Source organism: Mus pahari, chromosome 9, assembly GCF_900095145.1.
Source record: "Mus pahari chromosome 9, PAHARI_EIJ_v1.1, whole genome shotgun sequence".
Lineage (NCBI taxonomy): Eukaryota > Metazoa > Chordata > Mammalia > Rodentia > Muridae > Mus > Mus pahari.
Genome location: NC_034598.1, coordinates 70991718 through 71019489, shown reverse-complemented (window position 1 = coordinate 71019489; position 27772 = coordinate 70991718).

Here is a 27772-nt window from a genome sequence, read left to right as displayed (position 1 = left end):
CACTCCTTTAACCCAAGATCTTTCTTTAAACAGAAGCTCAATAAAGTCAACGATAGCTCAAGAAGTGGAACAAAAAGCCAGCTGACAGGAAGTGATCATCAGAAAACCCAGGAAGGAAAAAAGAGGGTCTTTGGGTTGAAGGGTATTTAAGGTATCTTGGAGAAGGAGGAGCTTCCCCTTCTAGGTTATGAATGGAGTAGTAAGGTCAGCTGAGTGCCTTCTCTGCCCCTGTGAACTAACAGCCTTTCAATGCAGCACCTGGCTCCCAAGTCTTCATTTGGTATATGGAACATTTCAGATTTTGTTTTAGATACAACACTACAGTGCAACCAGGACTCATCTCACTTGCCTGAGTATACAAATAAGGATTTCTCTCTAGAATATTTTTCATTACAATCAAAGATAAAACTTGAAGAAAGCAGAACATTGACTAATGAAGTCATAGCCATTCAAAGGAACTCGAAGGAAGAACCTTCTCTACCCACAGCACCCTATGAAATGCTGTGTGAGGGTTCCTTTCAGCTGAGGACCCAATACTGTGATATGAATCTTGTAAATTACAACCCATTTTTTTCAACTCTGTAAGCTCATGTTCCAACTGAAGCTTACAAATGTGTATAAAGCAAGGACATCAGATTCTCATAATGCTTGCTTGTAATCAATTGCTTAAAAATAAAGTCATTGTTGATTTTAACAGTTTAAAATCAGAGACCAAAGACCAAAGTTTCTACCCCCCAAAAGAGAGAGAGAGAGAGAGAGAGAGAGAGAGAGAGAGAGAGAGAGAGAGAGAGCCTGCTTGTTTCTTGATCTCAGTGAGTCTAAATGAATCTAAATAGCTCTATTCTATTATTAAAAATGTAGCCATTTTCGTTTTTCTTGATATCTCAATAGATATTTGAGAAAATGATAATACTCTACTGTTGTGATATCACAAACCTTGGATATAAGATATAGAGAAATCAAACTGGAACTGAACTGTAAGATTCCCTCCTGCTGACTTGTTTTCATGGTGTTTTATGGTCCCGTGGGTTGTGGTGGGGTAATGACATCCACAGTTTAATCCAGTTGTGAACTTTAAAAACTACAAATCCAACATACTTCACATGATATGATTATTGATATAGTGGTAGAGTGACTTTTATAGGGATATTGCTTAATAGTGTAGATCTCATCAAAAACAAATGACAGATGAGGTTTAAGAGTTTGGAGGGAAAGATAGGTGGAAATTTAGCAGAATAGATATAGGATCAAACTACTCCTTAAAAAAAAATACCCCTTAAAACCCTCAACATTAACTCTTAACTTTTATATTTTTAATCATCATTTTAATTAGCTATTTTCTTTATTTACATTTCAAATGCTATCCCCTTTCCTACTTTCCTCCCTGAAATTTCCCTATACCCTCCCCCCTCCGCTGCTCCCCAACCCACCCACTGCTGCTTCCTAACCCTGGCATTCCCTTATACTGGGGCTTAGAGCCTTCTCAAGACCAAGGGCCTCTCCTCCCACTGATGGCTGACTAGGCCATCCTCTGCTACATATGCAGCTAGAGACAGGAGTTATGGGGGTACTGGTTAGTTCATATTGTTGTTCCTCTTATAGGGCTGCAGACCCCTTCAGCTCCTTAGGTACTTTCTCCAGCTCCTTCATTGGGGACTCTGTGTTCCATCCAATAACTTCTCCTTGCAATCTAAAGAAATAAGTGCAAGGACTCATAGGGACGAGATGCTGATAGTAAAGAACAATAGAGAGCTCAGCGATAATGGTGGTATTTACACTACCCCTTAAGATTCAAGGGGCATTTCTGAGGAAGGAACATGAAGAATGTAAGAACAAGAGGAGAGTAAGCATATCAAAGTCATGGCCACCATAAACTCAGAGCACCTCTGCATGCTGACAGTGGGTTCACTGAAGTGAGACACTTCTAACAGATATGTAAAGGAAGGGACTCATAGGGCTTTAGCACATAGTGCTGATCTAATGGAAACCAACAGATTTTGTGATAAAGTATGGACATTATCCAGCTTTATACCTTCTGATGAGCCCACCAGACTCCCAAAGTCCCAAACGCAGAATCACACATGTTACCTTAATTAGGTCTGTGGGACACCAAAAATGTTCACAAAACAGTAGGTAGAAGAAAGGGATTTATAGGGATAAGAGGGAGTCTCCTAGGGGTTAGAGGAAAATAGAGGGTTGGAGAAGTGGTACAGGAATATACATATATGAAATTGTGAAAAAATGAAAATCACCAAAAATGATAGATAGATAGATAGATAGATAGATAGATAGATAGATAGATAGATAGATAGAGGGTGGGTGGGTGGGTGGATGGATGGATAAACAGATCAATCAATAGATAGATAGATAGACAGACAGACAGGCAGACAGACAGACAGAGAGGCAGATAGGTAGAAGGCCATTTCTGTGCCAACAAGGTGTCCAAAATGTTTGCTCTGAAAGTGTGACAATATAAGTTTCATTCCCACAATTCATATACAAAACCCAGATATGAGGATCTGCATCTGCCATCTTTTCACACCTATGCTGAAGTGAGATGTGAAGACAGGATCATCAGAGGCCAGTTAGGCTAGCAAACACAAGACTACAGAAACAACATGTGTTCTTTCTTCAGCAATAACTTCTGAAAGTTTTGCTATGACCACACACTCACAAACTCAGTGTGATACACACACACACACACATACACACACACACACACACACACACACACACGCAAACAGAAACAATGGAATAAAAAGATTTAATAATCCATGTGCCTTTACATATGTAGTATGTGTGTGTGTGTGTGTGTGTGTGTGTGTGTGTGTGTAAAGCTATATACAGGAAGTAAGATAGTGCAAAATAAGAACAAAGTAAAGAAGATAAAGGAATTTGCATGAACCACCTAAGGCAGAGGTAATCAGTAACAAGTTATAAAGAGGAATAACATTCTTTTAAATCTTCAGGTTATATTAGAAGAGACTCATAGTGCCTGACACTTTAATGACACATAGACTCTCCGGAATTAGACAATCTAAATACTACTATGTACAAAGTATGTGTCTTCTAGTAAGTAAGTCTAAGGATTTTTTTTTTCATCAATGAAATGTGGATATTATTGTCTACACAAGAATACATTTTTCTGTAACAAAAGAGGCACATAAGTGGCTGGGAATGGAGACAAAAACATTGTTGATTATTGCTAATGTTGCTAATGAGCTTTCAGGAGTGTATCCTGAGACTCCTAAGAGTCCTTCTTGCTAGGTGAAATATTGTGCTGTGCTCACCTCAAAGTGGGACAAATACCACTGGAGAGGCACACAAATTGATTTCAGAAGGCATGCAAGCATGGCCTTAAATAACAGTGAATTGCATTATGAGAAAATTATCCTCTTTTCAAAGCTGTTGATTACATTAAGAAAGGTCTCAGTTTGAAGCCACAGCTTGTCTTCAGCTTCCTTCTGGGGCACTCTAATCTCCCCCTTTTTACAAAAACACTACCAACCTAAGGCTAGCACTTGGTGACATAGACTGAGCTTTGGCTTTATATGGGGCATGTATTTTAGGGATCACTTCTATTTATGTTAACTGTGACTGATTATTTGTAATAATCATGTACAATTTTGCTTATATCAATTTTGTCAAGCCACAATGAAGTCCATTAAAATATATTTAGGTTATTATAAAACACTGGAGACAGCAATTGTTTTTTTGAAAATGATAATCATAAAAGTACTAGTAAGGTAGAAGGAGACGGGTATGAAGGAAAAGCAAAGGTATTTGGTTTATAAACTTTCCACCAGGACCCTTCAGAAAGCTTATCCCTTGGGTCAGGATACATCCCCTTCTGAGTCTTGGTTTTCTATATCACATGTATGGAAAGTTGTCAAAAATATTTCTTTCATGGGGGTATGATCAGAGTCAGATGACATTTAAAGACTATACTCTATATGCTAGTCAGCATAAAAAAAAATCTAAAACATTGCTATTATTTTTAGTCTTCTGTTTTCAAAGTCCAAAACCAAGCAGTTTTGCCAGATTTCATCTCAAATCGATTGCTGACAGTGGACGATGGATACATATGAGCTCCTAAATGCTTTAGGGCACTACTCTGACCACACCACATCTGCTCTTGTTAAGTGATTCTCATGAACGTTGTGTTTACAGAAGACGGAAACAAGCACCAGGACAAATGGGGTCCTACACTGTCAAGTACAAAGATCTGTGGACAAGCATTCTTGCTTCAATCAAGAAAGAGGAATAGTGAGCCTGTTAGCCACAACTAAATGTGATATGCACACATTTGAGGAAGAATCATCATTCATGTCTATACTGAATAATCTGTCTGAACTGAATTTAGAGGCTCTGACACTGTGATACCACCTCTTTAGCAAGGAAAGCAATTATTTAATAAGATCAAAGATCTAACTAAAGATGTTACTAAAGTAAAGAAAAATCAATGGAAAAAACCCACATGTAACACTGATGATTTCCAAATGTGCAGATTGTGTGTGTGTGTGTGTGTGTGTGTGTGTGTGTGTGTGTGTCTTCTAGTAGCAAATATCTGCACACTGAAATACTGAGTTAGCATTAAAAGAAAAGGTTACAGGAAAAGCATCGTGTACACAATAGAAAATGCTAATATAGTTTTTACTTTTATACAATGACCGAAGTCTTAGCATCAAATGAACGAGGACCAACAGTACTTGCAATGTTTCCCTTCTCTCCCTTCTATTTCTAAAATGTACCCTCCTCAGTGACCACATTTATGTCACGTATGACTGACAGTGTTTACCTTGTAAAGGAGCTACTTCTTTGAAATATGAATTTGTGATACATTTTTTTGATAATGAAATCACATTATTGAATTATAAAGATACTTTGATATATATGTATGTATACATATAAGTATATATATACGTATATCATATATATATATATANAATTATAAAGATACTTTGATATATATGTATGTATACATATAAGTATATATATACGTATATCATATATATATATATACGTATATATATATATATATATATATATATATATATATATATATGTATATGTATACATCTCCTTTGCTATAGTTCATGTGTTATTTAGATATATCTCCAGATGTCAAAAATTTTACTTGGAAGCATAAATTATAAGTCTTCCTAAAACTGAAAGGTTTTTTTTTTTTCAGAAACATGATATTTTCAATGTATGAATATTTTTGTAAGTTAGATTTTTATGGAAAAGATATATACAAGGCATGAAACTAAAATACTCACAGACAAACTTTCCTCTACCGCTGTTGCTCGACTTACGACTTTTTGTGTGTTAATTGGTGGAGCTACCATCTGAATCTGAAATGTCTTGCTCAGGATCATGCCCTATGCCTCTGCTGGTGCTGTGTTTGGAGAGGAAATGGAACCTTCAGAAAATACAGACTGCTTCACAAATGTAGGTGACTAGACATGAAATTTTGAAAGCTATAATTTCTTCTGGTTGTAGCCCATGCTCATTGTTTTCCAATTTTCTTCAGGTGAACAAAAGCCACTGTCCCCACTGCATGGAGGAAGCACCTTTCTATGTGTGTTCTTCTTAAAACACACCATCTGCTGAAGTTGTCAGCCCAAATCCACTCCTCCTGAACATTGTTTCTGTTGGAGATTTTAAATACGGCAATGAGAAAACTAACCTGGATTGTGCAAAAGAATAACTTACTAGAAACCATATTTTCATGCTATTTTTTATTGTCAAAAACTACTAGAAAATAGCAGTAGTTTATGGTTTTTCCAAAGCTGCAATACTATCAAAGTAGCAGACACCAGCAATAGCTAAAACTTTCTGCTATCACTTGGTGATGTCTTTATGTGGAAGACCAGTTCTGACAATGTGTTCATTGATCCAAGGAGGGGGTGAGGGTTTGGTGAAGATGTAAAGCAGTCACACACTCATACATACACACTTGGTGGATGAAGCAAGCCCCAACAAATAAGATCCAAAACTTTATTTTTTCTCTTTACTTTTTGATACTAAGACAAAATTCTCTATAAAAGATTACCTCATAGTCACATAGACTCTAACAACAATCACCACAAAAACAAATTCTGTAAAAATAAAATTATTGCAAAAAAGGAAATTACAACAGGATTATTGATTATATATTCTTTGAAACTGAGACATAACTAAACATTTCCTATCTATTTTTCTCTCCACAAGTTCATTGTAACCCCAAAACAATAATTCTTTGATCAATGGTTAACAAAGTTTAATCAAATCAAATCTATGGTAGCAAGTTTATCCCTTTGCTTATCTGATGACAATTTCTATTTACCAAGAAATTGATTATCTATAAAGTCCTGTTCAGCTACCTTGGGTAATCATCTATTCTCTATTTGTATACTCATAATATAATTATTTACTCTTTGTTTGTAATGATGCATTATTTTTGTGCATACTGAAACATGTGGCCAAATCCTTAGAAGACATGATCTGGAAACCAATCTAGAATAAAATGGTTTTCTTTCTCTTTCTTTCTTTCTTTCTTTCTTTCTTTCTTTCTTTCTTTCTTTCTTTCTTTCTTTCTTTCTTTCTTTTATTTTTATCGTTAACTTGTCCCAAGCATTTTTCTCTTCCTCATACAAATTACGTGCTTGTAACACATAAAGCTTGCTGTATTTCTTTAGAAACCTATGCAGCCCTCACTATTCTACAAGAGAGGAAACACACTCATAATTCTAACTTTATTACATCTTGCTGGCAAAACAATTTAAATCATCTCCTTAAACTTTCTGTCAACTACTCTAACTCTCTAAAACTATTTAAATCAAATCATAATTTCTGTAAAATCATTAATTCATCTAAACAATATAATTTCATTAAAATTCATCTTCACATTGATCTGCAGGAAAATTTGCCCAACAGAGTGGGCTAGCACCTGATTATAGGCAATGAGTGTCTCTCCATGTATAAGCACACCATGCTAGATGTCTGAGGAGCATAGCAATGGCAGACATGAGAAGGCACAGGAGCAGCAAGAAGCAATCCAGAGATGAAACCACTGGGCTTGTCTCTCTCCAAGGTAAATCAATGACATCTGTGCAAAACAGTGGACCATCTCCAGGAAGCTCACTTACCACTCCTGTCCCTCATGCTTGGTGTCCACTATTTCTATACATGTATATAATTTCAGAGTTCAGATTGTATGCAATTTAGAGTGACTATGGTCTGGATACAACACCCATGTGTGTGTGTGTGTGTGTGTGTGTGTGTGTGTGTGTGTGTATGAACATTCTTCAGCATTTATGATTTCTTTGTTATGAAAACCTTCAAAATTATTTTGCTATGGCTATTTTTATGTTTTATTCTTTGAAAATGTTATCCATGTATACAATTTATCTACATCGTAGCCACTCCACGTTCCCACGCTCTACCCCCACCAGCTCCCTTCAACACAACTCCCTCCCAACTTCATGCTCTGTTTCATTTTTGTTCATTTTCTGTTCTTTTCCCTTATAACCCAATTAGTGTTGTCTATATTTAGATGGGTTGGTTATCTGCTGGGGCATAGGCAACTTACCAGTATACAAACTCTTAAAGAAAAATGAATTTCCTTTCCCAACAGTCATCAACTACCAATAGCTCCTTAGCTAGGTGTTGCACTTCAGAAACACGCACATTGGAATTTTTTTATCAGGATTGACCTTGTAACCACAAGGTAATTGACCAGGTAACCACAGAAGCTGTGTTACTCTAGCTATGAAAAAAATGCATAATAGAGAGATTTGAGGTGAGTCCCTACTTCTGAAGACACCAAACATGCTGGACAAGGGACTCTGAGGATCCCAGTTGGATCTGAATGGCAAGCTTCCTCCCTGAGGACTGGCTTTCACAATGCCAGAGGTCATACAGAATGTACAAAGGAGGGAAAGCAATCAATAATAATACCCAGGCATGATACCTACGAAGTACAGCAGTAGTCAGCATATCTACAAAAGTTATGTAGTGGCCTTCATATTTTGTTGATAATCAACAGTTGTCTAAATGGACTGAAGGGTGACTCAACAGGAAGGATGGCATACTTGGTACTGTAAGGACAGCCAGCCAACCATAGCTAAAGAGGCAATGGGTATTTGAGAAAAACCTACAACTTCTGCTCTCCTAAAGCAGTACAATTCCGAGTACAAAACTTTTATCCTTCTGTCTACAGCTAAATCTACTACTCATTCCTCCCCAAGGAAGCTTCTTTGTGCAGTTGACTGAGACTATTACAGAAAGCCACTAGTCAATTCCAGAAAACCACTGACCAACCCAGTTGATACATACACAACACAAGCCTTGCACCTAAGTCTCAGGGAACATCTTGCAGGAGATTGCAACATTATGAAGTAGGTACAGTTTTTATTTTATTTTATTTTATTTTTTTTAAGTAATCTCCAGAGTGCTTTCTACGATCACTGTACAAATATCATTCCCATCAAAAGGATATAGGTAGGATGCAAGGTAGTAAATAAGCAAGACAAAGTCTCCCAGGCCCCTGATCAAACCTCCCTCCATGCTTTTCTCTGTGAGATCAATAGAGCAGTTTCAAAAGAAAAAGGAAAAATAGAAGCCAAAGTCATAAGCCATTCCTGCCCTCTCTTTGCCTGTAATTGCCTCTAAATACAGGTAGGAGAATAATACTACAAGAAACAATTTAGTGCATACAGGCACAGTTTAATTACAAGTACCAGACATTCTGATTTCAGAGTTTAGGTTGTATGCAATTTAGTGTGACTATGGTCTGGACCTGACATCCATATGTTTAATGTCATTTTCACACAGAGAAAAGAGACAGATGCACTGGAAAAACCTTACAGGCATCATGGGAGAAGGAATGGTTATGTGTTGGTTACAATAAGTTTAAAATTAATCAATCAAAATAAAATTAGCTATAACATTCTTTTCATAGGCTAATCATATCACATATAGACTAAGTTTTCCCTGTGCAGAAAGTACTATAAGTCACATAGTAAAATTTTCCAGAATATATCAGGAGACACTCCCAGAAATACTGCACTAAAATTAATTTTAAAAAACTGTAATCAAAAATATTTGCAATTAGAAAGATAAAATTGAATTGTGGAACTGTGTTTAATATGAAATTGTCTCTAAGTGTGTTTTATACATCAAATAAAAACATTTCTTTCAGAGGATTTAATAAAATTTGTATCATGAAATAAAAGCAAGATAATTCAGAATGGAAGCATTGTTTCCTGTAGAACTATTAACTGCAAAGGGAAGCATAAAACAAAACCATGTGTTCCCAGCCTGGAGCTTTGGAGTTATAGATGTTTTTCTTTTCTTTTTCTGTTTCCATAGCAATTTGTGTGTGTGTGTGTGTGTGTGTGTGTGTGTGCATGTGTGTGCGTGTGTGTGTGTGTGTGTGTGTGTGTGTGTGTGTGTGTAAAACATATGCAATCTACTAACAGTACACCACAACAATACATCTATTCATCCATTCATTATGTGCATATTCTGACCACTTATTTAACATATCACATTGTATCTTGACAATATATGCAAACAGTGGTTAACTAGTCAAGAATGCTCATTAAATGCAGGAAATGTGAACAATTAATACCAATCAGGAAAAGTGTCACCAAGGGATAAAAGCACAAAAATCCTTTGATGAATAATGTATACCACACAGGAGAGTTTTAGAAGGAAAAATGATTACTTGTTTTTATGAACAATTAAACGTTAGGTCAATTACTATTTTCAGTATGCTCTAAAATTACAATCAAAACACAATAAAGATATTTACAGAAAAAGAAATGCTCATAGAAGGCTAAAGGATTTCAAATCTGCTTAGGTTTTATATCAAATCAATTAGACTTGCTGTATTTCAAGGAAATATTTTGAAGGATATTTTTTTGATTTTCATGTCATTTCAGGGGCCTTTTACTGAGAACAAGATGAGAGTTTATGTCACAGTGTTTCTTCCTGCTCTGACATGAACCTTTGGGTGTTTTCAAATGCTTCCAGGTTATCTTGTTTTTTGTCTTGTTCTTTTTCTTGAGTGATATAAATCCATTGCTTCAGTGGGCCCAAGTCTCCCTGTGCATTTCAGCAAAGGATGATAAAATATACATCTACATAAGATGTCTCAGAACACATACCTTTGAAAGATGCCCTGAGACAAAGAGAAGATTAATTTTGGATTTGAAATTACTACTTTAGGGGGAAAAACATTATTGTTTATCTAGAAGGAAAATGGAAAGAAAACAAGAACCATTTAGAGATAGAGAAAAACAATCCAAAAGAAAGACAAGCATGAAGGAAAAAGGACTAACATGCCATGTAGAAAAGTGTATTTCCCCAATGTGTTATGAAATGTAACAAATACTACTAAATCACGCTGAGGAAGAAGTGTGGCTTCACAGTAATTTTCTGCAGATGTCAGCTGTGACAGGCCACTAATTTATGCTCAGGGAAATAAATATGAATGGAGGGATTTATTTGAAGAGTTTTTTTGGGTTGACATTTAAATTTCCTTCGACAGATCCCATCTGTTTTGTATGTACAAAGAATACTTAAAAACACATACTCACGGGGATTTTTAAGTATAATATGAAAGCAAGTAAAAATCTGTAAAGATGGACTGCCTTACTACAGCAAGATGAGCTCAGCCATGGTCCCTTATCATCCACCCTCCTCATGCAGAGTAATTACTTGCCTATTTCCATCAGGGGTGCTACAATCTCCCTGGCTTCTGAACTTAAAACAGGTGTTAAGACAAGAAGATTGAAATTAGACAGTTGCCTGAATCCCAGCCCATTCACTACCTGCTTAACTCCCGTAGACCTCTTCAGTTCTCTTCAGCATCTTTCTTGCCAATGTTTTGTGACGATCACAGTATATGTAAGCAAAGTATATGAGGTGCCATAAGGGTGTCTATTATTACCTGCCCATATTTGTGCTCCTTTCCTTTCTTTTTCCATCTCACTCTTTCTATCGAACTTCAACCACCTACCGGTTAACCCTCATTTTTGTATCTTGTTTCTTAGGCACGAGCCCTCCATATCTCTTGGGCACAGACCTATGTTTTATCCTCTTCATAAACAAAAGCCAAGTTTCTTTTGAGTACACCTGGCTTCTACTATAAGTCCCACCTGTCTTTTCCTTCCCCCTGCCAAGTTCACCCAAGTGTGATACCACAGCTGCAGGAAATCACACAAATTCACTCAACATAAAATATTTTCCGATCCAGAGTCCTGGAATTACTAAGAACCTTTGGTAAGCAACATCTTGTACAAGCTGAACAATATCACCTCCCTGACCTATGATGCTTAACATCTGTCAGTACCTTTTACCAGGGGTTCGTCAGCCTTCCCTCCATACAGGAAAATCTGACTAAAGAAAATGGTTTGCCTTTCAAGACCTCAGTGTGGATGCTGTGTTTCCTTTGATGCCTTACAGCAAGTTCTTTGGAATACAAGTTGTCTGACTTGCTTCGTTCCTCTCTCTTCTTTCCCCAGACCTTCTCAGCGGTTTCAGTGTTTGTTTTGTTTTGTTTTGTTTTCCCCTCCTCTTTCCTCTGTTTTAATTAGATCTTAGTATGCAAACATTGCTTTCTCAGGAGATGATTAAGTCTATCTGATGTCATCAAAGAGCATTGGCCTCAGAAATATTGTCAGTCCCCAATGATGTATCTTAAATACCTTCTTCTAAATGAATGATACAAAAAGAAGTGAAATTGGGTATAAATCTTTAACCGATTTTGAGAAAATAACCTCATCTTTATCTGTTCTTGTGTCTGTTTTGTTCCACTTTCTCAGAATGACAAAACTTGTACTACAAAACAAGAAAAGAAAAGAAGGAAGCCAACATTTTAAGTTTCTTATCAGTTCTCCTAGAATGCTATGCAAATATTTCACTTCTGATAAATATTTAAGCATTTAATGAAGATGCGAGCCTTTGTTCAGAGACAAAGAAATTTGATTCTATTCAGACTCTAGACTTACTGGTTCATTAAGATTTAGGATAAGGAAAGGCATGGTGGTACATGCCTTTAGTTCCATTATATCAGAGGCAACAGTGGGTAGATTGTCTGAGTTTGAGGCCAATCTGGTCTATACGGAATTCAAGGCCAGTCTTGGCTGCATAGATGAAACTTTATTTCAAAAAATCGTGTCTCTAGCTGTATATGTATCAGAAGATGGCCTAGTCGGCCGTCATTGGGAAGAGAGGCCCCTAGGTCTTGCAAACTTTATATGCCCCAATACAGGGGAATGCCAGGGCCAAGAAGTGGGAGTGGGTGGGTAGGGGAGCAGGGCGGGGGGGTATAGGGAACTTTCGGGGTAGCATTCGAAATGTAAATAAAGAAAATATCTAATAAAAAAGTTGAAAAAGAAAAAAATAAATAAATATAAGATGAAATGTATAGCAAAGAAGAATTTGAAGATATAATTTAATTGAAAGAAATATAAAAAGGGATCTTGGGGAATATTGGAGGGTGGAGGGTCTAGCAGGCTTCCAGGTTGGTACACTAATGGGTGTGATGATTGGTTTGTGTAACTACAATATAGAGGAGATTATACCTCAATTTACTTGACCAAGAGAATTTCCTCCATCATGGCCAGTGTTAGAGTACAAAATCTGTGATGAATTAGAGCCCTCAGCAGCTGACAGTTTAACTGTCCATGGATAAGACCTGGTTAAGAGTCATAATCAAACCTTTCAGTGATCAAGAGAGAAGGAAAGTGACTCATTCTTTGGAGATTCACTCCATAGTTTTACAGACAAAGGCTGAGTCTTGTTACAAGCCTTAATTCTGACCCCATCTTGTTTTGCTTCACATACAAGTTTTCCTACACCCCTCCCCAAGGCCCCAAAGTTGCCACTGTCTTTCAGCAAGGAATTGGTGGAAAATGTTCAGATCTTTAACTTGAATAAATAAACTGAGGAAGCTCATTTTGTTACATTTAGGGAATTGAAGGATATTTAAATGGGCCACCCTCACATTCCTTGTCTAAGCAGTCTTTTACAAATGGATATGATTTCTCTTCCACGTCATTGTGGAAATGAAGTAATGGCAGCCATAAAGACTTCTGTTGGAGCTCCACTGTTTTCAGAGAAGGAACCTCAAGATACAACTATATTTTCTAACAATTTAACAGTGATAGTTTATGACAGTATTATTGATGCAAGGTAAACAACTCGTTCTTGATTTAGTAGAATTTTTCAATGCTATTATTTTAATTGAAGGTGATCCTATTCTCAAGTCTACTTCAATATTTTTAATTACATATTTTAATATTCATGCATGCATATACTGTATTTGGATCCAATCAACCCTCTTTGTCTTCCTATACTTGCTTCTAGTCAACACCACCCCAAAGTCACAAGCTCCCTTCTTTATTAGTACTTAATGGCCACTTGTACATTTAATGCTAACTATATGTGCATAGGTATTGGACCATCTACTGGACAATGAATGGCCTCTTGTGACCTGCATCCCCGCAAAAATGGGACTCTCCTCATAGCCATCAGCTGTGAATAGGTCCTCACATTTAGGTGGAATTTTACTATACCCTCCTCTGTCCATGATGGGATTTTGGTTGACTTGATCATAGGCATGTTTCATTTCATTTTGTTTGTGGTTTGTTTTATTAATTATTTTAATTTACTTACATCCCAATTTTTGCCCCCTCCCCAGGTGCCTCCTCTAAGAATTCTTCCTCCCTCCCATTCGCCACTGAAAGGGTGCCCACAGCTCTCCCTTCTCCAGGAGGCATCAAGTCTCTACAGGATTAGGCACATCCTCTTGCCCTGAGGACAAACAAGCAGCCCTCTGCTACAGACATGCCAGGAACCTGTGCAAGTGTTATACATCCAGTCATAGTTCTTGTGAGTCCTTGTGTGTTAATGAATAGTCACGTTCCGGAAATACTGTTTTCCTACAGATATCTAACCTTCCAGCTCTTACAATTATTCTAAATTCAAGTCATTATTTCTCTGACACATAATCATCCTCCAATTCTCGTCAAACAGATGTTTAGAAAGATCTACCCTCTAGAAACAAAACAAAAATTGCCTCCCACAAGGTTTGTATATCCCTGCAGCAAACCTCTAATATTTTATTGTCTTTTAGTACTACTTCACTGTTCCCTCATCTGTGTTCCAGCTTGCTTGCTCTCCCTTGATTCACATTAGGTTTAACTTTGTGAAGTCACTGAAGCAACAGTTAACAGCACTTGTAATTATGAGCATTACCAATAAATCTCATGGCTCCTGTTGGTCGCCAGTGTATCCACTCTAGTTGCAGTATTTAGCAAACCTGAGCACACATTCCCACCACTCAGAGTTTATTAGCTTCCTCCAAACCACTTCCTCTTGGTTCAATTCATATATGAAAATGTTTTCTCTTCTGAATTGTACTTTATTTCACCAACTACATTTCTCCACTCTGGGTTTAATGGTCAGCTTCCTGTCTTGTCTTATAAAATTCTCTCATGTATATCCTATTAACTTCTTAATACATATCTACAGTTCAATATTCCTCCTTCAATTTGTTTAATAGGATAGACCGAGTTCTTTCTGTATCTAACTTACTGGATAGCTTTATAAAATTCGTTTCAGTGTGATAAGTAGTTTATTCACATCAGATTGAAGATATTATCTACATTTGAATCTAATAACAAACTGAAATAAAATACCTCCAGTGAGCATACTTTAAAATTCTAAGAGCATATAATGGATTACTCACTAGGGAAAAATAACCTTAAAAAAGATATTGATATTAACATTTTTTAGGTCCTCAAATGGAGTGCTACTTTTAAAAATGGGTTTCACAACTTAATATCGAATAAACCTCTATTATAAGAAAAATGCATTTTCTGTGAAACTTCCTAAAAGAAAATATTAGGTTAGTTTTAAGAATTTGCCAGAAAACATTGTTTTTCGTGAATGGATCCTTCAAGAGCAACTAAAACATTTCCCAAAAGCACACTGAATGAAACTGTGCCAAGCCTTAATACAAAATGCTTTAAAAAGTTTGCTTTTAAATAAGGCTATGTATGAAATTATACTGGGAAAGGAACATAAGTAACAAATGTGTTGATTAGATCAAGGAAATTCATTGTTTAAGGGCTTAAAGTTCACAGAATCCAGTTACTTTTTTATACTTTCAAATAGTGATGATGTCATGAGGTCCTGGGCACAATGGATGCTGAAAGATATTTCTTGCTCTGAGGTCTAATTATATGAGGTTGTTCCAAGACAGAAAAGAGGGTCAGCAGGGGTAAAGCTGAGTGATAAATGTACCTGGGATTAAAGCACACTGTACAAACTAAAAACTATTTTTAAAGCATAATGATTTTTGAAAACTATTTGCTGGGTAATTATGATTAATCCAAAAGAAAAATCTGGCAACCAGTGCTTTTAATTCAATTTATGGGTGATTAGGGCATTAAGAAGGTAAGATAATAGCTCCCTTAATAGGGCAGCTTTTAAGCACAAAATTACCTTTTGAGTGCTTGAAGAAAAACATTTCAAGATTGGAAGGACCCTGCCGTGATTATTAAGACCTCAGGGGAAAAAAAAATTGCTATTTTCTGATAGTCAAACAAAACAAAAGTTCTGCATCCACCTAAAGTCCAAAACTTCACCCCCTTTTGATTCTTGTCACTCAACCCACCAGTGAATGTCACATCTACAGTTTCATCTTCCTTATCAACCCTTATAATATCAAACCAATTATTCCCTTGAGAGCCAAATTTTCTGTCTTTTGTGTTTTTGGGTTCTTGAATATTACAGGGTCTGATTACAATCCCCTATGATATTCTGACCCTTTACATAATTGCTAGCATCTTCTATTTTTCATTTTGCTCATTTTATTAACTCTATAATTTTTAACTTCTTTACCATTAACATAGATTTAAAGCAAATACACAGAATATTTTTTTTTTAAAAAAAATGAGATGTTAATATGCAATACAGATAAAGAAAGCCTTAGTGGGCAGGACTGAGGTAGAAATACGAGTCACAGTATTAGGAGGTGGGGCCTTGTTGGGTGTCTTAGTTATTCACACAAGCTCATTTAAATTGTGGCTGCTACTATTTGGATGTGCTTCATCTGCCCCTAAAGGTCTATGTATATGTAATTCACTCCCAGCCACGATCATGAAGGAATTTTATCTTGGGGCAATCTTCAGTTATCTAGAATTGAGTGTCATGGAAGAAATGATCTTGGTCCCACCTGCTTCACTTTCCCTTTAAGAAATAATCCTTTCTGTGTAAGACGTCCCACTTTCTGCAATGGGGCTCTGGCAGTGACTGTTTCTTTTTGTTTATACTTTTAGCTTCAGAAATCACGAACTAAACAGATCTGTTTTCCTATGAATGTTCCGATGCTTCAAATATTTTGTCATAGTGATTAAAAACTGACTTATATGAGGAATATTGAAACAAAGATTCCATCCAATTATCAAAATTGTTTATTAATGCAATATATTATATGAAGGATTCCATGAGAATACCTACTAATATTTTCATATGTTTGAGAAAAGTCAATGGAGAAGACATGACACCTTGATGTGTAAGCAAAAGCTCATACTCTCTACTAATAATTACTTCATTTTGATAGGAAAACCATATAAGTGACCCAAGGAACTAAGATATTTAAAAGGCAAATATACATACTTTATTTTGATTGTTAATGTAAAAGAAAAAGCAGATTTCTTGAACCCCTATGTGCCAGGAAAGCAGTTCTTCATGCATATTTTTACCTACCACCTTCCTCACCACCCTATCTCTGTCCCTTTGTGTGAGCCACCAACTCATGCAGTCATTACCTGAGAACCCACTGGCCATGGCAGACAGGGAAATATATAGGGCATCTTCATTCTCCCTCCACTCCTCCAGAGCCAATCTCTTAATCTCATCCCCTGCTCTGATGTAGCATAACAACTGCTATGGCCCCTCCTCGATCTCTACCCTATTCCCAGGGGGCTATACAAGTTCTGATGGCAAAATCCTGCTTTCTTCTCTCCCATGGACTCTCTCTATACCCTATCCATTCCTAAGTGTCATCTCCAAAAACCTAGAAACACATTCTACCCAGAACCCCCAGTGGCCACCACTGATGGATTCTCAGAAGTATTCCCTGCTAGGCAAACTGGAGTAACCACATTCTCCTAAGGACCAGAAAGGGCAAAAAGAAACCAAGGCTCTAATACCCCCAACAAAGACAAGACTAAATATCAGCACTTAGAATTACAATAATTTCAAACACAGATACTTAAATGCCAGTGTGAATGCAGAATAACAGCCAGGACACTATGTCTGTACAAGAGGTCAGCAACCAAGTATGCCTTGAAAAAATTAAATATAGCCAAAGAACGAGGCAAAGATAAGGACTTCAAAATAGCCTTCATTAATATATTAGAAATACTTAAATAAATCCATTAATAATAATAAATCCATTAATTGAATCTATGTATAAATAAACAGTGGAAGGAAATGAATAAAACATTCAAAACACAAAAGTAGAAATAGAGTCAAAGGCAAAGTCAATGTTAGGGAAAATTGAAAATAAACATTAGGTACTGGAACGAGATCTAAGCCTTACCAACAGAATTCAAAACACAGAAGGAAGAATCTCACCCATTGAAAACAAGACAAATGGATAACTTGATCAAAGAAAGTAGAAAATGTTAAGTGTAAAAAATAAAAATCCAGGCACAAAAAACATCAAAGAAATCTGGGACACTGCATGAAAACACCAAATCTATGACTAGAGAAGATACCCAGGTCAAAGGAGTGAAAAAAAATTTAAAAAATTCATAGAAGAAAACTTCTCTAACCTAAATGTGGAGGAACCTGTCAAGTGCTAGAAGCACACAGAATAACTAGACTAAGCCAGAAAGGATTTCCCAGGCACATAGCAATCAAAGCACTACACATAAAAATATATAGTAAAATAAAATAAAATAAAAATAAAAATAAAAAATAAAAAATTATTAACAGCTGCAAGAGAAAAAACAATTAACACATAAAGACAGATTAATTATAATAGCACCTGACTCTAAGAGACTCTAAAATCAAGAAGGGCCTAGAAAGAAGTTTTGTAACCTCTAAGAACCCAAAGATGTCAGCTCAGACTACTATACCCTGTAAAAATTTCAGTAACAATAGGTAGATAAAGAAATGCATTTAGTTATAAGTTCAAGTAGTATTTATCTATAAATCCATCACTATAAAAGATACTAGAAAGAAAAATTCAGCATAAAGAGTTTAACCACAGCCAAGAAAACATAAAATACAGAAAATATTAGACAAGCAAATCAAAAAATGGAAGAAAAAAAACCTTCACACCACCACTACAAAATAGTAAGAGTCAACAAATATTGGTCATTAGTAACTCTTATTGGTCACAATTCTGTGAAAAAAAAGTCACAGACTGTATATGAAAACCATGTCCATCTTCTTTCTGCATCTGAAAACCATGTTTTAACATCAAGGATAGACATAAATTCAAGATGGAAAAAGATGTTCCTAGAAAATAGATTTAAGAAGAAAGCTGGTGCATCCATTTAATATCTGAGAACATTGACTTAAAACCAAACTAATCATATGAGGTCTAAAAAAATCATGCTATATACTCATCAAAGGAAAAATCCACCAAGAAGGTAATGTGATTTTTAGCATCTGTGAACTAAATAAAAGTGTTCCCAACTTCATAAAAGAAGCATTATGCTTTCACTTACAAATATATATATATATATAGGTGTTACAGTATTGCTAAGCAAGTTACAGTATATAGAACCACAGAGCTTAGGAATAGAGCGAAGAACTATCTAGGAATGGAAACTCTTTAGGAAGGGAAAATAGAAAATGTAGTTGTGGATGGTGAGGATGTGTTATGCTAGACTTGGAGGATCAAAGAAGGAGCAGAAAGAGGATTCATTTGAAGGGTCATGTGGAAATCTAACAGAGTAGAATATATAAAATATATAAGATATGAACTTGTATATGAAATTATAAAATATATGAAGTCAATCTAAAGGAAATTTCCAAATAACAGGGAAACAGAGTCATAACTGGACAAATCTTAAAATGAAACTTCCAGTTTTAGGAATGATTATGTCTAATCAAGTTGCTAGCCCAAAGAGTCACATGAGAAATTGCAAATAACTCAGGCTCCTCCCAAGTCTATTGGTTGCTCTCTCCAACATGACTGTAGGGCCCCATTGCTGAAAAGCTCACCTACAAAACACATTGAACATAGAGAATTCGAGCTGGCACCTACCTAGAGCTTCATTGCTACAGACTAACATACCAGATGATACTCTGCATGTTACCAAAAGAGAAACTTAAATACCAACCCAACTCCAAATGGTGACTTGCCTGCAAGAAATACTGATGCAATAGCAGCATGAAACTTTTGGGAGTAAAAAAACCAAGATCTGTTTTTATTTAAGGCCCAGTTCAGAGACAGAACCAACCCCCCCTCCAAAAAAAAAAAAAAAAAGGTTCTTAGCAACATTTTGCTATGCCTTTCTCAGCCACTCTCAGAGCGTGAGAGATCTTGGAGCACTCCACCCTAAAGAGGATGTTTCCATCAAACCTCTCATTTCAGGGCTTGGGAAACTCAAGATTGTCAGAGCCAGGGGGAAAGGTCACCAAGAAAACAAGAATTAAATAAAGCATGACCTACTCACATAAAACTCATGACAACTGTCATAATATCCATAGGCCTGTGCAGTTCTGCAACAGGTGGAGCCCTAGAGCTAAAAGTAGACACATGCCCCCATCCCTAAGCCAGAAGCTTTCTCCAATTGATAACCATTTGCAAATGAATGCTGTTCTTTCCAAAGGAATCTCAGTGGAGAAAGAAACCATATTTAAGCTTAGGCAAAACAAAAAGAATTCAACATAATTTTAGGTAGGTTTTATTTTTCTTCTGGTTTTATAATGTTATGCCTTCTCTCCCCATACCTCCAGCCTACTCCTTCCATATGCCGTACAGGTCTTTTGTGTATATATTATGGCTTCTGTTTGGGTGTTTTTATGGGATTCCTGTTGGAATGAAAGTGTGTGTCTCTCTGTCTATATGCTTTTCCCCTGCCTTCAATTCTGCTTGCTATTTGTATCTCATTCTGACTGGTTTGGTTTTGGTTTCTGTTATTTATATATTTTATTATTATTCCTTAGATACCTGCTTGTCTTCTAAGGAGAGGCAGAAAGGATCTGGCCCTGGATGGGAAAGAAGGAGTTATGAGAAGCTGGATGAGAGAAGGCATACTCAGAATATATTGTATGAAGACATAACCTATTTTGAACAGAAGAACAAAAGCAATAATGTTCCTTATATTCTTAATCGGTAGGCTTTAAAGGTAGATCTAAATTATTTATTTCTATTTTTACTCAGTAAAAAGTAGTGTCAAGAACAAACAAATCAAGGTTGGCTTAAGTGCTGAATAATGAAGATGTGACGAGAGGTGGTGGTTATTACAGACTGAGCTCCAGGAAATAGTTTTATGATTGATGCTTCTGTGGTAAAAAGCCCTCAAATGGCAGAGCAATCTCTAAGAATATCCTTACCTGGAAGACTTACAACAAATCAAGGCTTATACCAAAGAATAATGAAATAAAATAAATGACCCACCCACATTGTAACAATCTAGCCACCTTATCACTATCTTTCCTTTTGTATTAGACTTTTTCTGCTACATAGCATAATTAACAAAAGGTTAGCTTTCTAAAGATGAAATTAGCCATAACTTTAAACTATTCAAGACTACCATAAGTTCTGACATGACTACTTAACTCTATTGCTGCTGAAAGTGGGTAAAGGAAATTGAGTACAAGAGAGAGGAAAACTATTTATTCCACAGCTTTCTTCTTCCGAAAGTCAAACCTTTTGGCCACCTACATCAAAGTGTTGTGGTGTTGTGATGGTATAGATGTGTTTTGTATACTCATCTCACTTCAAAATATTTAAGTAAACATGATCTTTCTTGCAGATATAAGATTACCATGGTTGTGCTATTTTTCAGGTTTTTGCTCCTTCACAAAATCTTAGCCATGTTCCACCCGCTTCATTTAGATACAAGTCTATATAGTTTGTGTAGTACACTACAAAAATCAAGATCTATTTTCCTCCATCCAGAGAAAAGGGAAAGGATTGCACTATTTTAAAATAAAATATTTTACTCTTCCATGATTTCAGAGTGGCAATGCCACTGTGGTGCATTAGGAATGAGCTGGTGAAAGAATGAAGGCCTGAGAAACAATGGAATTTCCAGGAAAACAGAGAGTTGTGATACACACCAGACAATGCATGCCCATGCAATTGACTGTCAATCAAAATGCTTGACTCCTAAGTACACATAAGCTTCCTACACAGACAGTATCTTACATGTATTCCTACGAGCAGTTGCTAAAGTAGGTCGACTTCATGTGCCACCACTTGTGAGCCAATGGATAGAAGACCGTGTCTTGCCTCCTACTGATTTTTGCCCAAGATGTCATTTTCATTTGCTCACTTACATCGCGGTCTCTGCCAGTGATAAAACTTAGTAATGACTACAACTATGTACTGAACTCTTACAGCAAATCTCCAGAACGAGGGGCAATAGTAGGGACCCAAAAATACAATGTAATTTAATTACCTCATTTCTAAAGCAAATAAGGTGACTCTAGAGAACACTTGACTGATCATCAGTAAGTACACAACTCAATTACTGACAGCAAAGTGCATGAATATTCATAAATCACCATGGGCAATTAGTACATCCCAGGCATAAATCAGCTTACTTTCCAAGAGCTAAGGTAATGTTGGTTAATTCACTTAGGAAATAAAATTTCCCTTAAGGCAAGACACAGATTTAAGAGAACTATATATTGTCCGCAAAATATAACACGGTGCCTTACACATAATAGCTTCCAGAGAACAGTTACTGAAAAGAGTTCTTTAACTGTTTAAGCATTTGCTTGAGGAAGTATAAATGGCAGGCCCAGCCAGGTTCACATTCTGCACTTTAATATTTTAACAGGAGAAAAACATGCTATACTTTTCGTTTTCATTTTCGACTTGATAGGAAAACATCACTAGCTTTCTCCGCCTCTGTATGCATCAATGTATTTATGACAGTTTGACTTCAGTGATTCTGGCCGCCCTTCTCAAGTCCTAGGGCTTTCATTCTGGTTCACTAAAACCCACTAAGGCACAGAAAATCCACAGTGATATTTTGGCTCCAAAACAAATGTGACATTCCCCAAAGCCATCATGCTTCTTAACTTGTCAACAGCTTCAGATCAATTTGCTATATTGATATGGAAGTAAAATATTGAAAACAAAGTACACCAGGAAGGTAAGACCCTTCTATAGCAGTTTGAAAGATTTTAACAATTTAGACAAGTAAATGACTACATTTAGACAGTATTATTATGATTTACTCTAGTAATCAAGAACAATTGCTAAAATGTAAACTTTCTATAATCTAAATAAAATCACTTCACTCTCCTGCCAACATGATTTTCCACTGCTTTTGGTCATCTATAGAGTTAACTGTATACATACTAACATAGAATGGTCTCTGATGTACATGTGCTAGAAATCATTTTGTTATCATTTTTTTTCTAAATTGGAATCCTTTTAATATCTAGACATCTGGTGCCAACCAAACCCATGTGATGATAATTCCATCTGAATTTCCAAAATTTCTGGTCAACTTCAACTTGTACAGGTTGACACAAATAACCCCAAGGGAATTGAACACTGTTAAGTATAATTTTCCACTTATTATAGTTCAGTCTTTTGTTCTTGTTATAAATAAAAAGCCAAGATAGCATATTATGCTTAAATTATAAAACACTTATTAAAAAAGGGAAATTAATTATAATTATAGAATCCATTTTTAAATTGGTTAAAATTTTATTATCCTTTAAACTTAACCATAAATTTCATAAAAATATTAGATAATGAAATAATTTCAGGAATTATTTACTTTTTAATCAAGAAAACTATTCTATGCCATTCTAAGCAATAATGAACACATGAGACAATTTCAAGTCCTAAAATCTTTAGGACAGTTATAAGCAAACCTCATGCTACCCAATATATCAACAGTTTTTTTTAATGTTCATATTAATCAATTGAAAATAGTTTTATTATATATTTGTTTTAGCTGTACTAAGTATCTAAAACATACTGATCTAATATTAGTACAGAAAATGAATAAAGATAGAAAATACCTTTTTGAATAAAAGAAGTTAAAAGGAGGAAAGTTTCCAAAAACCATTTGCAATACTATATGCTAAAGTAAGATAATAACCAATAAATTTTACATTGATTTCATTATTTAAAAATTTTCAATTTTACTTATATATTATATATTCAAAAGATCATCAAATATACCAACTATAAATTTTAACCTTTAGAGAATCCTCCATCAAAACTGTTAAAAAAAATGTCAACTGACTCATTCAAAAGTATGTAAATCTAATCGATACCTCAAAAAGTATGGAGTGAACTATGTATTCCTTAAAGATTCAGCCTTATATTTCCTTATGCTAGCTTTTATTATTTGTTTCCTTGATTTCTATGAATACCATTTAATGAATATTGATGTTTTCTTCCAAAATTAGTATTTTATTCCTCTCATGTAGCTTCTGTGAGAGGATATCATCATATATTTTAGATTCTTTACCACAAGAAGAGGAAACAGTTCTATCTATTCTTGGGAACATCCTTTCCCATATTTTCCTTCTGAATATAAACTTAGTAGAAAATTGATCACCTTAACATCTGGCTAAGAAATTTAGAGAAAATGTGTAAGCCGAATATGATAAAACAGAGGTATTGAACATTATGCCTTCTGTATTAGAATCAGTTTGCCAATCAGGAAAACCCCTTGAGATCTGACAAAAGTACAATTTCATCTTTTCAAAAAATATATATATACAGCAATATAAAATTATAGATAACATGTGAGATTTAACTGCAGTGTCATCAAAAGTGAGTATTATTTTAGGGAAGAGTTTCGATAATATTGAAAGTTTTAGGCCTCAGAGTTTCTTTTCTGAATTGTCCCTTTTATTCTTATGTCTCCATTTCTTTGCATGCCGTCTTGATTTTTCTCCTGCTGACTTGGTATAGTTTCTGCCAATCAGAAGACTTGCTTTAACAAGTGCCTGGCTCAGTTTTCACGTGACAGTGAAGAGCTGAGAAAGCCTACATATGTCATAGAAAATGTGTCTGGGGAGCCTCAAAATATGATTGAGCAAAACCAGCATAATGGCAACTCCAGCTGACATGCGAATGAGGACCAGGGAAATTGCTGATGGTCCAATCTAGATCAAGATCTACAGGTAGGTAGTGATGGCTGGGAGAGGGAGAATTGTTTACCCTGGGAAAAATTCCCACATAATAATCCAACTCCACATGATCATAGTATGTAAGAGAAAAAGTAAACAGACTCAAAAAGTTATGAATGCATGGACATGGATAATGAATGTTTTAAGAAGAGATGATGCATGGGTGGACCATCAGACTGAGCTCAGGGAATCTGGTCGGGGAGCTGACAGAAGGACTGGAGGAGCAGAGGAGAATAGCAACCCCACTGGAAGAACAACATAGGCTGGCCTGACCACCCAGTTCTCCCAGAGACTAGACCACCAACCAAGGAGTGTACCTGGCAGGATCCATAACTCCAGATACCTGTGTAGCAGAGGATGGCCTTACCTGACAGCAATGGGAGGGGAGACCCTTGGTCCTGAGGAGGTGTGATGCCCCAGTGTAGGGGGATGCTGGAGCAGTGGGGCATAGAGTGTGGGTGAGGGAGCAAAGTGGAGGGGTGAAGGCAGATATGGAATGGGGGGGGGTTGGTTGAGGAATAAATGGGAAGTGGGATATCATTTGAGATGTAAATGAATGAAATTATTAATAATACTTTTTAAAAAGAAGGGATTGTGATTTTGAGAGGGGATACATAGACAGATTTGTAGGGTCAAGTGAGGAACAGGACTCAATTAGATGTGAAGATCAAAGTATAAAATTCCTCTGAAAACAATTAAAAGAAAACCATCACTGACTCATATTATAAACTTTCTAGAACAGTGTTTCTCAATGGATCTAAAGCTGCAACATTTTAATATTGTTCTTCCTGTTGGGGTGAGCCCCAAGCATAAAACTATTCTATTGCTACTTCACAACAGTAATTTTGCTACTGTTATGACTCATCATACTTTAAATATCTGATATGCAGGATAGCTGATATATTACCATTGTGAAAAGGTCATTTGGCCCAAAGGGGTCATAACCCACAGGTTGAGAATCACTGTTCTAGAGATGGAGAAAAGTGGGCTATACTTAGCTTAGCACTACTATGCCCTCTGCCCCAATCTAACTGTGCATGGCCAGAAACCAAGTGCCATAGGAAATCTGTCATTTCCCTGCTAGGCCAGCTATCTAGACAATATACTTAATGGAACTTCTTCAGTTCCAAGTTTGCTAATATAAATCAAAGTATTTCATCTCTTTTGATGCCAGAAAAAAACATTCTATTGTGCCTATATGCATTTATTTTCTTCCAGAGAGATTGTGAAAATTTACTAATTTTTTTCTTTCATTGAAAATAGGCTTTTTTCATATAACTTTATATTAAAAATACCCACTGCTCCTTAATCAATAATCATCTTAGGAAATAACACACCATGATTACTGTGGGTTGTGCACAGAAAGACACATGCCACATGTTATCAATAACTTATGGGAAAAATAAATATGACTCGAGAGAAATAGAGAGTGGAACAGATGCCACAACATAGAGAAGGGAATGGGGAGGAGAACAGGAATGTGACAGACACAGGGTATCATAATACAGAGAGCCTGGGAAATAGGCCTCAGGTGTAAGGTCCAGCAGTGCAATAATAATCTCAAGCAGTTAATTATAATCTCTAAATAACTGGAGGAGGAGAAAAGCTTGAGGCTTTCAAACGAATTAAAAATGCAAGTATTTGTGGAATTGGCGGTGCTAATTATCCTGTAAGTATTTTTGGAGGTTGGGTGTTAATTATCCTAATTTGATCACTAGCCTTTCTACACATATATTGGGCAAAATAATACTATGTCCACAAAAAGCACAAAATTGTGTATCAATTTACGAGTAAAAATGTTCAAAATATTACTACCGTCAAAGCACTCAGATCATGAATTACTACCTCAAAAGTACCCAGTTCATGAATTAACCATAGGAACAAAAAGGCTAAATGACCTATGAACAAAATTAAAATATAGTTTAGGATGGTTGTTTCATCGCTATGTAATTGGAATAGGCCTTTTCATTTTCTGAACCTCCTTATTAATATCTAAAGTAAGATTTTAAAAAAGGCTTAGATTGAAATAGAAAATTGAAATAGAAAATATACTAAAGAGGCAAGGTTATGTTTAGATTTGACTTGTAACTCAAAATTTGTAGCAACTGTTAAAAATTTAAAGAAGCTTCTCTTTTCAGTTTCCTGATGAATAATCATACTGTTTTCTAGAAGGGTAATATTCATTTTGATTCCCACTCTTTCTCTATTTCTTAAATCATGTTGGTTACATTTCTTGTATGCGGTGTTCTATTTGATTAATTGCTCACTTGCTTGCTTTAGTAATAGTCATTCTAAATTAAATGATTATATTGTTGCTATCCCACTATTGAGCATAAATCGAAAAAAATTAAATAAGCATAGTAGACATGCTTACACCCTTCTTAACAGCAGTGCACACAGGAGAATCAAAACAGAAGTGTATTTTAGTCTTTCAATAGAATTATATTATCAATGTAAGATTATAGCTAATATATAATACAGAGTGCTGTGAGAAATCTGTGCATTCATGGGCCAGATGCCAATACCAGATAACTAGGTAAGGAAAATTCAATATATGAATATGGATGCATGCATATATGTTAGGCATCCATAATTTTTTATTATGCAGGCAAAAAAAAATGAAATCTAATCATTTGTACCACAATGAGTATAACTAGGTGCTATAATATTAGTGATATAAGCCAGAGGCTGATATACACTCTCAGATTTTCTCTCACACTGGAAGCAGAAACACTGATAAGAATGAAGAATTATGGCTAATATTAGCTTAGGGGAGGGGCTTGTGTTGGAAGAGGGGTGGTTATATTAGCTTGGTGAGATCAAGGTATGCTCTATGTATGCTTGCAAATGTTACGTTGAACTCATTTAACACATACTGTTTTCATATCCTCATCATAATTAAATTATTAAAAAACAAAGTATGGCATTGATCAGTATTCTTTGAGGTAGCTATTCGAACTCAGATATGTTTCTAAACAATATGCTTTTGTGTTGCCTTTATGCTATCAAAACTGATAGGACTTTATTTAAAAATTTATTGTCTTTTTAATTATGTATATGTGTGGGACTGTATATGCCTCTGTGTGGCTAAGTATGTATATGTAAAAGTGCCCTTGGAGGCTAGACAAGGGAGTCAGATCCCACAGAGTTGGAGTTACATGCTGTTGTCAATTACCCACTGCGGGTGCTGGGAATTGGATTAAGTTTCCTTGCCAAAGTAGGAAGTGTTCTTAATTGATGGAGAGATGCCTCCAGCCCTATTACTCTGTACTTGCTTATTTTATTGATACATATTATACTTCTGAATTATATCAACAGTGATCAGTATACTTAAATTTTTATGTATACCAAAAAAGATATGTGAACAGAAAAAGAACAATAAATAAAACTGTTAATTTTTTTTTACTACTGATGC